Genomic DNA, 15,098 nt, shown 5'->3' on the forward strand with positions numbered 1-15,098 from the left:
GATGATGTGACTCATTTGCCTGGATTAGATTAGGATGTTTTCAAACTTATCAAATAGAAATTGATTTGGACGCAGGCAGACCTCATTATTATTAGGTTTCAGGACTAAATTGACAATCAAGTTAGAGGCATAATAGGAGGCATGTGGTTAGGTTCTTACCTCACTGACCAAATGTTTACTTTCAAAAGTATAAATCAATATAGAATAAATTAAATCAGCAGCTTTCAATTGATTTGTTTTTACCGTGTTCCATTAAATAATCTTTTTCCCCTCAATTTTCTTTTGTTTCTTGTCAGGAAAAATAAAGCTGGAAACTAATAGTCCAGTTTTATTTGAAATTTATAAAATAATGGTCCTTTAATGGTCCTTACCCACACGGGAATACAACATATGTTTAAGTGGGATGTCCTTCTGTGTTGTAAATTCATTATGATGTCAATAATATGTCTGGGACTTTCCATAATCAAATTTGTCTGGTGAATTTGTGCAGTGCTGGCGCTGGATTAAATTCATTTTTTCCGAAAAGCAAATTTAATAGGTTTCTTAAAATGAAAATAAAATAGTTTTGGAAATAATAATAATAATAATCCCTGCATTCGACACAGCGCTTTTTCATGTCTTCGAGACGTCTCAAAGCGCTTCACAGAGTAGACTGTAAAGTGAATTGACTGTACATTTGTGGGCGAAACGCGGCAGCCAATTGCGCACAGCAGCGTCCCACAAACAGTCGTGGATTGAAGTGACCATTTTTTAAAAAATTTGTTTGGAAGGATTATTATCAGGCGTGTGGAGTAAGGAAATTTGCCCAAGGTTTCACCCTTCCGGGAATCAAACCAAGGTCTCTCGCTTGTGAGGCGAGTGCTCTAACCACTGAGCTGCAGGACTCGTTATGTAAAAGACTCATTGTCTGGCTGAAAAAAAGTGTGGGACAAATTTGGTCTCATTTGCATACAAGGTGGGAGCTGTTATCCAAATGTCTTGACATATTATTTGTGTGTGTCACATGATTTGTTTGGCTTGAACCCGTCGCTTAATGCTGAGGGTTTGCTGAACGTTTTTTCTGAAGGCAGTGCAGACTCCCTTTAAAGAAAATTAACAAGCATTTGGACCCTCTCCAGGAAATACGCCTAACAACACAGGAATGTAAAAGCGAGATAGAGAACTTGCTCACCGCCTCTCCCCTCGTAACAGACCAGGGGCCATTTTGATCAAGAAAATCGTTTTACTTTTCAACTATTTGGTCTGTTTCAGAGCTTTCGATGACCAAACCTTTAATGCCATTTAAAGGGTTTTCTGATATTTGTTCCTTGTTGTTCAAAGTCTCTAAGTTCCACTAAGCGAGCTTTAACATCGATCAGGCCGTGTTGAATTCCCATCCCTTTCTTGATTGCCATTAAGACTCTGAATCTTGGAAAGCGATCACAAGAAACAAGGACAAGAGTTCAGACTCATAAAAACATATTGGTGGCAACAGGGCAGAATGCAGCAGAAACCTCCCTTCCCCTCCTCGCACTGTAACAATTTAAAAAAGTCACTACACTTTACAGTACTGTACATCCTGTGAAGTGCATCGGGAAATCCTCCCGACGTGAAAGGCGCTGTAACAAATGTAAGGATTATTATTACTGCATTTACTATCATTACAATACAGTAAGTTGTGCGCGATTTCTCTGATCTTATAATTTTTCCCCCCAAAGCTATCTTATTAAAAGTCTGACTGGTTGTTTTCATGGCTCAGTGTTGTTTATCCATCTGAAGGGGGCTGGGTTTCAATCTCAGTGGAGCATTGTTTAAGATCAGCTACACAGCTGCTGCGGTGAGTAGCTAACAACGGCAGACAGTTCCACTTCGTTGGGGAATAGGAGACCAAACCAGCAGCTTTCTGACAAAACTCCACCCACCAGCTATCTTGGCGATGTTACTTTGCAGCTCAAAAGGTTAATAAAGGAGGCAGCCGCGGTAAATTAATCTCAACGTTCGTTTAAACTTGCAGGAGCGTGTGCTATGGCAACTATAGGATAAACCCATTGCAGTATGTTAATATTTAACAGCTGTAATAATTCAACTGCAAAAAAATGTTTTGAGAGGAAGGGGAGATTGCAAATGACCTAAAGAGTAACGTCATGTTTGGGGCAGTTTCGACAGGCACAGCAGCTTTGGAACAATCAGGAGCAACATGCCCTGATAACTTTAATATGGGTTGCCAGGAAAATATTTACATGCTACAGCTCCTGCAGTGTGAATTACTGCATGCAGTTTGAGCACTTATTTCAGGATTTACCATAATCACATCAATTCCTCTATTTTAGTAACCAGAGGAATTTCCCTATATTGGTTGTTGAGGCAATATTTTGAGTACAACACAACTTGTACTTATGCAGCTCGCTTCATGCTAGGTAGAGTCTCGGAAGCCATAACAGTGGCGGAGCCTGACCCCCCCGCCCCCCCGCCCCAAGCCGGTGGGAGAGAGTAAGTGATTGTAAGCACGGTCGAAGAGGATGGTCTTCAGTCGTGATCTAAAAGAGGGAAAGGAGGGGATGAGGTGGAGGAGTTGGCAGAGGTCCAAAGCTTCAGTGGCGGAGTGGCTGAAAGCCTGGTCACTGATGGTGGAGGGGATGAGGGACAAGCAGGAGGCTGGAGCCACGGCAGCAGGTAGTGGAGTTGGGAGAAAGCTGGTCAGAAAGGGAGGGAAGTGCCAGGGTGTGAAGGGATATGTAGACAAGTGAGAGGATCTTGAAATCGATCCATTCCTTGATAGAGAGCCAGTGGAGCCTGGCGTGGACTAGTGTGATGGGGGAACAGAGTTTAGTGCGAGTGAGAATATGGGCGCAGAGTTCTGAATCAGTTGTAGTGTGTGGATAGTGGAGCTGGGAGACCGATGAGGAGGACATTAGAGTAGTCGAGGCAGGAGATAACAAAAGCGTGGACGGCGGTTTTGTGAACTGTGTATGTTGTTTGGAGTCTGGAGCTACCCTTTAATTACATAGTCACTTGGCTGTAAATGATTAACATGTTAAGATTACTTCCACAGTTTAACTGCTGTAAGGTTACAGCCACTTCAGTGAAGCTGTGAGTGTAAGAGAAACAAGGGCTTGTGGAAATTTGAGAACACTGAGGGACATGGGTTTATTAAAAGGTTTACAAATATCCCATCCATGTTAAATGGTGCAGTAAGGGTTGAAGACCTGATTGTGCTGGCTAAACATTTGGATCTTCTCAAGGTCAGCAGGGAGATAAATAGATTTGAATGCTGCAGTTGAACTTGCTGCAGGAGATCAGACACACGCACAGCACATTAATGTCTAATCCTTATATCAATAAAACATCCTGCAGACAGACATGCCTGGAAAATGCATGACTTAGTTCTGCTTTTGCCAGCCTCCGCCACCACAGATGTGACTTTTAGGTTTTACAGAACATTTTCTGTTGTGGTTACAGATGCCTCTGCTCAAAAATGGTCTCTTAAACGTTATTGTTCACTGCATCGGTCTTGTCCTTAAACGTTTCAATGTTTTTTTTAAAGATTGAGTCATACTTTCTCGGTTCAAAACAAAATCACGGATGGTTTGTCTTTGGTGGAACAACAAGAAAGATGTGGAGATAAAGAAATTAAGAAGGGACACAGAGTCAGCAGTGCCGTTAATGCTGTTTCCTTTAAATAAGACAGGACTTTTGCTGTTGGCTCTGAAAAGAAAGACACAGGATAAAGAGACAAGTTGAGGAAAGTCCAAAACTATTTTCCTATTGTCAGAGAAAAGGGAGGCTCCAGAAAGTCAATAGAACATAAAACAAATCCAGGCCAAGATCCTTTCGTAAGTGCAACAAGCCTGAACAGAGACTAGAAGGCAAATATGTCATACTCCTGGTGACATAAATATCCGGTTGAGGCCAATCTTGTCACATACAGCAATAATTTACATGTATTTACTGCCATTCTCATAGGACAACATCTTGGGAGAATAATAATAAAATATAAATAATCCTTGCCGTACGCTTTATCACGTTTTCGAGACGTTTCAAAGCGCTTCACAGGATATACTGTGAAGTGAATTGACTGTGTATTTTGTGAGCGAAACAAATACTTTACAATGATGGGATCAGGCTCTGAGCAGAGGAGAGGGGGCCGGGGGAGGAGGAGTTCTAGAGATAGGCACAATCGAAGAGATGGCTTTTAAGGCACGACTAAAGACAGGTAGAGAGGGGGCAAGGCCGGAGGCAGTGAGGAAGGAAGTTCCAGAGACTGGAGGCAGAGAATCTGAAAGCTTTGGGCACTGATGGTGGCGTGGGAGAAGCTAGAGGAGGTTGCAGGAAGCCTGAGTTAGTTGAACCAGGAGTGCTGTATTGAACCAAAGACCATCCCCAAGATGTGAATCACTGACACATGTTAGCTGCTGTTGCAGATTATTTTAAAAACATTTTTTTTACAGTGCCTTCACAGGTAGTGTTAAATATCATGACTGTGTTTTGCAGCCAAACACCGCAACCATTTGTTTGCCAGAAAGGTCACACAGAAAGAAATATGGTGAATGATTAATTTATGTAGAGAATTGTTGACCAGGACACCAGGAAATACTTCCTTCTCTTTGTGAATAGTATAATGGAATGTCAGATCCACATGACTACAGTCTTGTTGTGGAATGACTATATATACAAGGCACTGTCTTAACTAGTCACTGCAACTTAAGTAGTAGCCGATTTCCATGCAAAATGTTACTAGTTGAATTCTAGAAATTCTTGTAAATACTTACAATGTAAATTTGATTGGAAAACTGATCCTATAAGATGCCATTTTACATCACAGAGGCCACCCACCCTCTGCTGTGACCAAATTTATTTATTTATTTTTTAGAGGAATTGTTACCTCCGGAAAGCGATCCGCCAATCGATTAACAAATGGGTTTCTATTTACTGCTAGGTCAACAGAGGCGTGTGGATTAAGGAAACTTGCCTCAGGTTTTGGTCTGCCCGGGAACCAAACCTAGGTCCTCTTGCTTGCGAGGCGGGTGCTCTAACCACTGAGTTACAGGACTCCACAGACTCCACAATACCTCACTATGGTATGGTACAACAATACAAATGGGAACTTGGCTCGGGCGTGAATAAGCAAGACAAAGTTTAAAATAGCACTTTAAAATAGTCATGTAAAATTAAAGTAGTATGTAAGACATCATCTATTAACCTTAGAATGGCATTCAATCTCAAACTAGCTCATCCAGCATAACTTCTGTTCATACCCAGTTCATTCTTCCATCACACAAAGAAAGTCGTTTTTTTTTGATCATGGGTCATTACCTTCCAGCATCGAAACCTGGCTCGACAACAACAACAACAAAATGACATTTATAGAGCGCCTTTCACGTCGAGAGGACGTCCCAAAGCACTGAACAGTCAGGTGTCAGGGCCCGAGCATGGGGGAGGGGTGGGGTAGGGGTGAGGGAAGGCAGAGAGGTGGGAGGGCGACCAAAGGCACAGTCGAAGAGAAAGGTCTTGAGACCGGCCTTGAAGGAGGTAAGGGAGGAAGCGAGGCCAAGGGATCGTGGGATGGAGTTCCTGAGTGTGGGGGTAGAGAGGCTGAAAGCCTGGACACCCATGGTAGGGGGGTCGGGCAGGAGACATGGAGCAGGTGGAGCCTGATGAACGGAGGGAGCGGGCAGGTTGGTAGGGAGTCAGCAGGTCAGAGAGGTAGGAGGGGGCAAGGCCACGGATGGCCTTAAAGGTGAGGACGTGGACCTTGAACTCAATCCTCTGGGGTATGGGGAGCCAGTGGAGTCAGGCGAGGGTGGGAGTGATGGGGTCACGGAGCCTGGTGCGTGAGAGTACACGAGCTGCAGAGTTTGGGATGATCTGCAGCTTGTGAAGGGAAGAGTTGGGAAGGTCGAATGCATATAAGGTGAGTAGTAGGAGGGCATGATTGAAACAGATGACCTCACTGCTTTCTGCTTGAGGGTTGAAAAAAAAGTCGTTGTCATAGTAATTCCACATGATTTTGGTCTCAGATTGCACAACAAAACAAGGCCAGAAAAAGGGGAAGGGCTGAAAATAAATGAAAGGAAATAATAAAAGTGAGCGGAATGAAAATGAACACGTCAAAATATCTCTGCTGATCTCCAAAGCACTGCAATTGGGATGTCCAGTAATTTCTTTCTGGAAAGAGTTGATGTCAGGGAACATCAGAATCAGGCTTAGCTATTAGCTATGTTGCTCTTCACAGTCAAATAGTCTGTCACTTCTGCCCTCACATGTAGCAAGTTGCCCTTGTTCACGTTACTGTGTAGAAAAGCAGCCAATCCATCTGGAACATTTTCCCATTAGCCAAATCTTTCAGTAGAGGGGTGTGGGGGGCTGGGGGTAGCGGGGGTTGGGAGAGAGCAAATTGGAGAGAAGAACCAAGATGTTAAATCCATTTTAAAAATTCAGAATAGTTTCAAACAACTGAGAACCCTCCTGAAAGCAAGGAGTGTATCCTTCTCTCCTCCCACAACTTCATTAGTAGAGACAGATGGATTCATATTTCTGACATAACCTTCGTACAATTAAGGTTCTGATGAAGACTCGTGGATCCGAAAAGTTGACTCACTTTCCTTTCCCCATTAATGCTGCCTGACCTTCTGAGTGTTCCTAGCGACTTCTGTTTTTGTGTTTATAGAATTAACGTTGACAAGAAAGACTAAACTGTAAGGAAATGCAATCATTTTGTGCAACAGCAGGTCTAAGCAAACAGTAGATGGTTTAAGGTATTATACAGGCAAGACTTGAAGATAATACTGGGATTAAAGGACTTAATCCATTGTCTCATATTTCAATCCTCCCCTTCCACCCAATCACAAACCCCAACTTGAGTTAATTTTATTTTAATTTGCATCTGCAGTTTGAAATGTGCTGAATTCAGCGGCAACTACAGTATTCTCAGAAGGGATGTAAGTGCTTAGTCGTGGGCCTGACACATTAATAATAATTATAATAATAATCCTTGCATTTGATATAGTGCTTTGTCTTTGAAACGTCTCAAAGCGCTTCACAGAATCTACTGTAATGTGACTGTATATTTTGTGGGCAAAACACGGCAATCCAAACTTTGTGTGTGGGTGGGTGGTGGGGGGGTGGGGGGGGGAGGGTGCTTAGTTCACTACTGTAAGTGGGATTATTATATAATTTTGCTGATGATACAATTTCCTGCAAAAAATGCCTTTTCTGATCGGTCACTTACGCAATATCACATGACATCCCACTCAGATATTTTGGCACGTAAACACTGTTTTCATGCATTTTTCCTTAATTTGAAGAAAAACAAGCCTTTTTTTTATCTGCATAAAAAACTATTCTAAACGCTGAACTCTCTCTCTCAGTCTCTGCCTCTTGCTGTCTCAGTCTCCCCCCCCCTCTCACACACCCTCTCTCTCATGCACATACTCTCTCTCAGTGCTCTGAGTTAGGGTGCTATAGGAATGCAAGTTGTTGTTGTTGTTGGCATTAGTTTAGCACTGATCATTTGTCCCAGGAACTTGTGTAATCTTTAATTTGAACTGAGCTTTTCAAACTGACATTTTTGTGGCTTTAGTGTAGTGCATGGAAATTTGCATAAGTTTTATTTAAAAATCAGTCTCAGTGAGCAGCTCCCCTTTACTAATTTTTAGGAGATGCTATATTTAACAGTAAGGCTAGACCCAATTCATTTTCCATTCAAGTTACCTGAACCAATCACTTTTCAGTTCCTTTTCAGCTGAAATTCCACTATCGTTTCATTAAGTACAGCTGCACTAATATCATATTTCCACAAACAGAAGAACTGTCGACCCTCATAATCTCCAGTAGTACATGACGATGATGCCAAGAACAAATTGTATTTATATAGCGCCTTTCACATCGGGAGGACATCCCAGGTGCTGGACAGTGAAGGGTTTGGACCCGAGGTGGGGGTAGGAGTCAAGATGGCTGGATGGCAAGGGGTGAAGGTGGGAAGACGACTGAAGACTCAGTCAATGAGGAAGGTCTAGAGACAGGCCTTTTGGACACAAGAGAGAGGGCGATATGGAGGGGCTCCGGGAGGGAGTTCCAGAGGGTGGGGGCAGAAAGGCTGAAGGGCCAATGGTGAAGTAGGTAGTGTGGGGGACATGGAGCAAGCTGAGTGAAGGCAACGGACAAGTTGGTAAAGTTTTAGTAGGTTGCAGAGTTAGGGAGGAGTATGACTTGGGATTTTTCTGCTGATTCCCTATTATGTTCTTTCAACTAACGTCTGGAAGGTCAAAGACAAAAGAGGTCATGTTGTTAATGTTCTGGGCTGGTTTTCTGGGAGAGTTGAATGCTCCTCTTTTCACCCCCCTCCCCCCCACCTCAGTGACAACCATTGATATAATGCTATTCTGAAACACAAAAAAACATAGTAAAACATGCAACCAAAATCACAAATTCATATCATGCTCAAAAAGATGTTTGATGTAAGTATTTCACTGTGACAAGCAATGTCTAGTGTCTTACTTTCAGGCAAAGATACGTGGCCTTCATTCTTCCATTCTGGATCAGATCTATTGCTTGTTCTTCACTCCCTGTAGCCTATCGTCAGTGGTCGAGCCTTCACCTATTACATTAACAATCATTGGAACTCTCTCACAAAATCTCTTCATTGTTTCTTCTCTTGCTACATTTCACCAATAACTCAAACAGGGAAAGCAGAAGAAACTTATTTTCTCAGAGAGTGGTGAGAATGTGGAACTAGTTACCACAAGGAGTAGTTGAGGTGAACCGTGTAGACATATTTAAAGAGAAGCTAGATAAGTACACGAGGGATAAGGGAATAGAAAGTTATGTTGATAGGCTTAAGAGAAGAAGGGCAGGAGGACGCTCATGTGTCCGAACTTTGGGGTATAAAAGAACTAAACAATTGTTAAGAGGTTGGACACCTTTGGGACACTATTGGGACATTGTTATACACAGTTGGACACTGTGAGATACAGCATCCCATGACAATTAGTCAAAGGACTATTGGTGTGTTGGTGTCGCCAGGGAAGGTCGAGATCAGCCTAAGCCCTGAATCATCTTCTGTTGTAAGCAAGAAACTTGTGACTGTTTAATAACCGTCTTTTGATTAATAAATTAACCCTTTGTCTCTGTACTATCTTACCTCAGGGTCATACCACATAAAAACCCTACAGAAGTTTTGAGTTGTCAAACTGGTTTAGTATCAGAAATAAATAATAACACAAGTACATTATTGACAAGCATTCTGAGATGCCGTCCGGCATGGAGGGCGTTATATAAATCCAAGTTGTTGTTGTTGTTGACTGCATGAACAATGTTGCTAAGATCTGAAGTCCTGTAGCTCAGTGGTTAGAGCACTTACCTCGCAAGCGAGAGACCTGGGTTCGATCCCCGGCAGGGCGAAATGTTGGGCAAGTTTCCCTACTCCACATGCCTGATTACCAAGTAGTAAATAGGATCCCAGTTGTTAGTCGATTGGTAGATTGTTTTTCCGGAGGTAATAATTCCTTCAAAACAAAATAATAATAATAAATTGGTCACTTCAATCCTTGACTGTTTATGGGACACTGCTGTGCGTAATTCGATGTCGCATTTCGCCCACAAAATATACAGTCAATTCAGTTCTGTGAAGCGCTTTGAGACATCTCAAACACGTGATAAGGTGCTACATCAAATGCAAGGATTATTATTATATATTATTTTATAAGATACATGTACAGCGACAAAATATGAGTCCTGACATTGACCTCAGCCATAAGGTTGTTCCTCACATCCTAATGCAATTATACATCCAGCTAATCTCTTGCATTTGCCTAAATACCATTACAATGGGCCAGTGTTGATTTTCTTGGTTGTTGCATGAATGTTTTCTCATTATCGCAGATGCTAGATCTAAAATATGCCATCCAGAATGACCAACCAGACACTGTGCATTGAATATCGTTTTTTAACTCACGAATACCAATCCATAACAGTCAATGGTACTGAGAATACATCCCAGTCCCTTCGTCTCACTCCCTCCCTTGCCTCCTTTAAGGCCCGTCTCAAGACCCTCTTCTTCGACTGTGCCTTTGGCCACCATCCTACCCCTACCCTTCCAGTTCCCCCCATCGTGATCCCAAACACCTGCTCGAGTGCAAATCCCTGACTGTCCAGTGCCTTGGGACGTGCCCCTGATGTCATTAAGGATGGTTGTTTTGGAAGGATGAGATCAGACTGGCCAGAGGATCTTCTAAATAGAATAATAGAAGTCTCTCAACTGTAATTTTGTTGTGGCTTGGTTTAAAGAGAACAGACACCATTTTGGTCAAAATACTTTGTATGTACTCTTCCAAAATGAGACATTCCTAAAGTGTGCTCTTTCAAATGGTCTATAATTGTGTTATAAGAAATACTAAAGTGGTTAAAAGACTTGAAACACAAAGCACCATACTGGGGAGTAACGGTTAGCAGTTTCCAGCAGTCTTTAGAAAAACAAGAGTAAATGTCATGGAAAGTACTTCAGTTTACAGTGGAATGGAAATCGTAGGTCTTGGCAAGGATATTTTACTGAAAGAAGTACAGACCACTATACAAAGGCCAGAGTCAGCAAGTACTAGAACCATATGTCTTGTGAAATAAGGAATGACTAACAGATGCACAAAGCTAGACTGCTTCCAACACGTGCAAATGTAGTTAGTCAAAGGTGAAGTTATAATGAACTGTTTCTAACTAGGTCAATCTTTGTGCTCCAATCTCAATCTCATTTTTAAATCAAAAAAGCTAATAGGAACAGAAACTATTAGTGTCCCTCCTAAAATTGCCTTAGACATCTATCAAAAGCATCTGGTGAAATGTTTGTTTGCAAGAAGTGACTATTGCAGATTTGAATTGCACAATCCCTTCAGAATATGGTTCTAATGCTTGAACAGTTTTAATAAACTGCTGATAGAAGGAAACTCCAACCTTTAAATCATGTGCCTTACTCATTTTTTCCCAGAAATTCCAGCTTTTCTCTGATTTCCAGCTACTCTCACTGTATACTATTTGTCAAAATAGTAATCGCATCATCTTCAGTCAATTATGAATTTGGTAAAAATGACAGAATAGCTAAACTGTTGCGCCAGAGTAATACAAATCCACAACAGAAAGGAATATGCAGAACAGCATACACTAAAAGTGACCATAGGTCACTAGAGAACAAAAGAACCCTCCAAAAAACAATAATAAATTGGTTATTTTCAATCCACGACTGTTTGTGGGACACTGCTGTGCGCAATTGGCTGCTGCGTTTTGCCCACAAATATACAGTCAATATATACAGTATATTCTGTGAAGCGCTTTGAGATAAATAGAAGATGTGAAAAGCGCTATATCAAATGCAAGGATTATTATTACTATTATTATAGAGAACAAGGTTTAATTGGTATATTCAGATTGATGAATGTGTTTTACAATGCAACCAATAAAGAGTGGTGTACATTTAAGTACAAAATTTATAAGTGATCTGATCTGAAAGAAATGTTCAGAATACGTCTTGATCTCTGAGGCTGACATTTGTCATTTGAACCCTAAAGTCAAGGTACAATCGTGAAATCAAAACTTCTGCCCTTTATTGTACAGTACAAACTTGATGTCAGCTAAAAAATGTGTTGCTGTAATATAGCTTGGCACTCTCCATGTGGTTGGGCAATATATCCCCAATGAAGGACTAATAATAATCCTTGTATTTGAAAAAGCACTTTATCATGTCGTTGAGACGTCTGAAAGCACTTCACATAATATATATATATATCTACACTAATAAAACAATATCTGTCTGTGCTTCAAGAGGATCTCAAAAACTGATTTGACGTAGAAATATGATTTATACCTCATCAGAAAGGTCTTGCTTATGGGAATGACATGGGCCTATTTGTTTTCAGGTATCTCCTATTGTTCATGAGTTATTTTCAGTTTTGCGTTTTTTGCTGTAGTTACACCTGGTGGCTGCTGAGTCAAAGTGGTGCTGTGGTATCCTGCGTCACAGAGAGCGCACATAGCCAAGTGGTGTCGGGAACAAAATAAAGAACACAGTCGAAGCTCAGATGTAACAACAAAATTACATTTTTAAAGCACTGAGTCCTCTCAAAAGGAATCCTCCCAAAGGAGAACTCCCAGATGAGTATAGATAAAGATGAAATGTCTGTCTGTGTGTCATCTACAACAACAACAAGATTCCATTTATAGAGCGCCTTTCACGTCGGGAGGACGTCCTAAAACGCTGGACAGTTGGGTCGTGACCCGAGCAAGGGGGAAATGGTCAGGGTGAGGGGACGGAAGGGAGGGAGCGAGGAGGGGGGTAGAGAGTCGAGAGGGGAGCTGAAGGCACGGTTGAAGAGAAAGGTCTTGAGACCGGCCTTGAAGGAGGAAAGGGAGGAGGCGGCGAAGGCACTGGGGGATAGAATTCCAGAGCCTCGGGGCTGAGAGGCTGAAGGCCCGGCCACCGATGGTAGGGCGGTTGGGGCGAGGGATGTGGAGCAGACCGGAGCCAGAGGAACGCAGGGTACGGGCAGGTAAGTAGGGGGATAGTAGGTCGGAGAGGTAGGAGGGAGCGAGGCCGTGAATGGCTTTGTAAGTGAAGATGAGGATCTTGAATTCGATCCTCTGGGGGATGGGGAGCCAGTGGAGGCGAGCGAGGGCGAGGGTGGGAGTGATGTGGTCCCGAAGCCTGGTGCGGGACAGTACACGAGCTGCAGAGTTCTGAATGACCTGCAGTGTGGAGGGAGGGCCGGGAAGGCCGGCGAGGAGAGAGTTCCCATAGTCCAGCCTTGAGGTGATAAAGGCGTGGACCAGAGTTTCAGCCGCGTGAGGGGTGAGGTAGTGCCGTAGTCTGGCGATATTCCGGAGGTGATGGAAGGTGGTGTCAGTTGTGGCACGGATGTGGGAAGAAAGGACAGCTCAGGGTCGAACAGAACACCGAGGTTCCTGACTGGCTTTGAGAGGTGGAGAGTGCAGCCTTGGATGCTGATGCTGTCAGCGCCAGAGGTGCGGAGGCGCTGACGTGAGCCAATCAGGAGGGCCTCAGTTTTGCACACGTTGAGCTGAAGAAAGTTGTCTCTCGTCCAGGACTCGATGTCGGACAGGCAGCTGTCAGGACATCGGTGGTCGTGGAGTTGAGGGTAGAGGAGGAAAGGTAGAGTTGGGTATCATCTGCATACATGTGGAAGTTAACCCCATGTCTGCGGATGATGTCACCACAGGGGGAGCATATAGAGGGTGATGAGGAGGGGACCGAGGTCAGAGCCCTGAGGGACACCGCACAAGACAGTGCGGGGGCCGGAGGAAAAGCCGTTTGTGGAAACAAAATGAAGACGGTGAGTGAGGTACGACCTAAACCACTCAAGGACAGGGCCTTGAAGGTTGAGGTGGGAGGACAAGAGGTGGAGGAGGATAGAGTGGTCGACCGTATCAAATGCAGCCGATAGGTTGAGGAGGACGAGGAGCCAGAGGGAGCCCTGGTTGCAGATGGTCAAGATGTCATTAATGACCTTGACCAGGACGGTTTCTGTGCTATGGGCAGCACGGAAACCCAACTGGAGGGGTTCAAATAATGAATGGGTGGAGAGGAAAGAGCGCAGCTGGGAGGCGACGACTCTTTCAAGGACCTTGGACAAGAGGCGGAGGTTGGAGATGGGCCAATCTCCATTCCATATTGGATTAATTGGTTGCAAACGAAACTGCAACAGGTCCATAAGAAGGAAAAGGGACTGTCCGATGAATAGACAGGTCATTGTAAGCGAGCTAGCAAGGCAGCAAAGGGGGAAGATTACAAGGAATTTATTTTTGCAGATTGGTTGGGGATGGAATGCCTTTCTAGGTGCGGTGGTTGAGGCAAGATCCAGATTAGGTTTAAAGACGGAACTACTATGAATAGATTTCTAAAACGAAGTCATTTACAAGGTTATGGGGAAAAAGCAGGGAAATGGGGCTGAATGAATTGATCTTTCAAACAGCCAGTTCAGACACAATAACCTTCTCTGTGCTGTAAATTTCTATGGTTGTAAGATCCGTTAATGTCATTCTATTTTGAGATGAAACTGTTTCCCCAACATAGCATGGCTGAGATCAGGAAGCTCACTGTGTAGAGAACTAAGGGCATACAGAATGGTGCCCTTCTATCTTATACTAATAAAACGACAATGTCTGTCTGTGTTTCAGTGTATCAGAGACAGACTGAGAGAGAGAGAGAGCGCAAAATTGAAACAGAGAGACTGAGAGACAGACACACAGAAAATATATTAAAAGAATCCTCCTGCTGAGTCCTCCCAAAAAGAGTCCCATCACAGGAGTCCTCCCAGCTGAGTATAATGTCTTAAATAAAATGTCTGTGTGTCTATCTATATTCCATATTGAATGTTTCGGTTGCAAGCAAAGCTGCATCAGGTACAGCTAGTATTTATACATGTTAATTGGAGTGACTGTATTTTGTGGGCAAAACGCAGCAGCCAATTGCACACAGCAGCGTCCCCACAAGTGTCGTGGATTGAGTGACTGATTATTTTTAAGGTATTATTATCCCCGGAAAGCGATCCACCAGTACGTAATTATTAATTGATAGAGAAGTTTGAATGCGTAGACATCAGAAAGAAAGAGGCTGAGATAAGGCACCTGTTCCACTTCAGTGTAAACAAGAACAAGAAAAAAAAACCTCGAATTATTTTTTGAAAATAAATGAATGCAATGGAATGTGTGATGCTGTTTCTCCCTGCCATTCACTTGTTTGGCTTTATTGACTTTTCTCTTTTGAACAAAAGAGCTGTTGTCTTAGCTCACCAGATCCTCCTGGAGAGGAATGTTGGCTCGATGACGGTAAAGAGTGCCAGAAACGCTAGTAAAACTTTTGGCATAGTTTATAATCCTCAAGGATAGGCCTCAACTGTTTCCTAAAATGTGTTCTTCTTTGTAAAATGGAGACTTAATTTCCTGCTCAGCAGTTCAGTTGCAAACTCTGAAATCCTCAGGTTTCAGCAATGCCTCGAGCTGCTGATCCAACATTCGTGTCTGTATCATCCATAGACAATTGCGGTGATCTTGCATTCAGCACCAATGTGCCCAACACAGTTTAGACGGTAATTCTGGAAGACAACAGTTATGAAGGCATC

This window comes from Callorhinchus milii, unplaced genomic scaffold (assembly GCF_018977255.1).
Source record: "Callorhinchus milii isolate IMCB2004 unplaced genomic scaffold, IMCB_Cmil_1.0 Scaffold5, whole genome shotgun sequence".
Lineage (NCBI taxonomy): Eukaryota > Metazoa > Chordata > Chondrichthyes > Chimaeriformes > Callorhinchidae > Callorhinchus > Callorhinchus milii.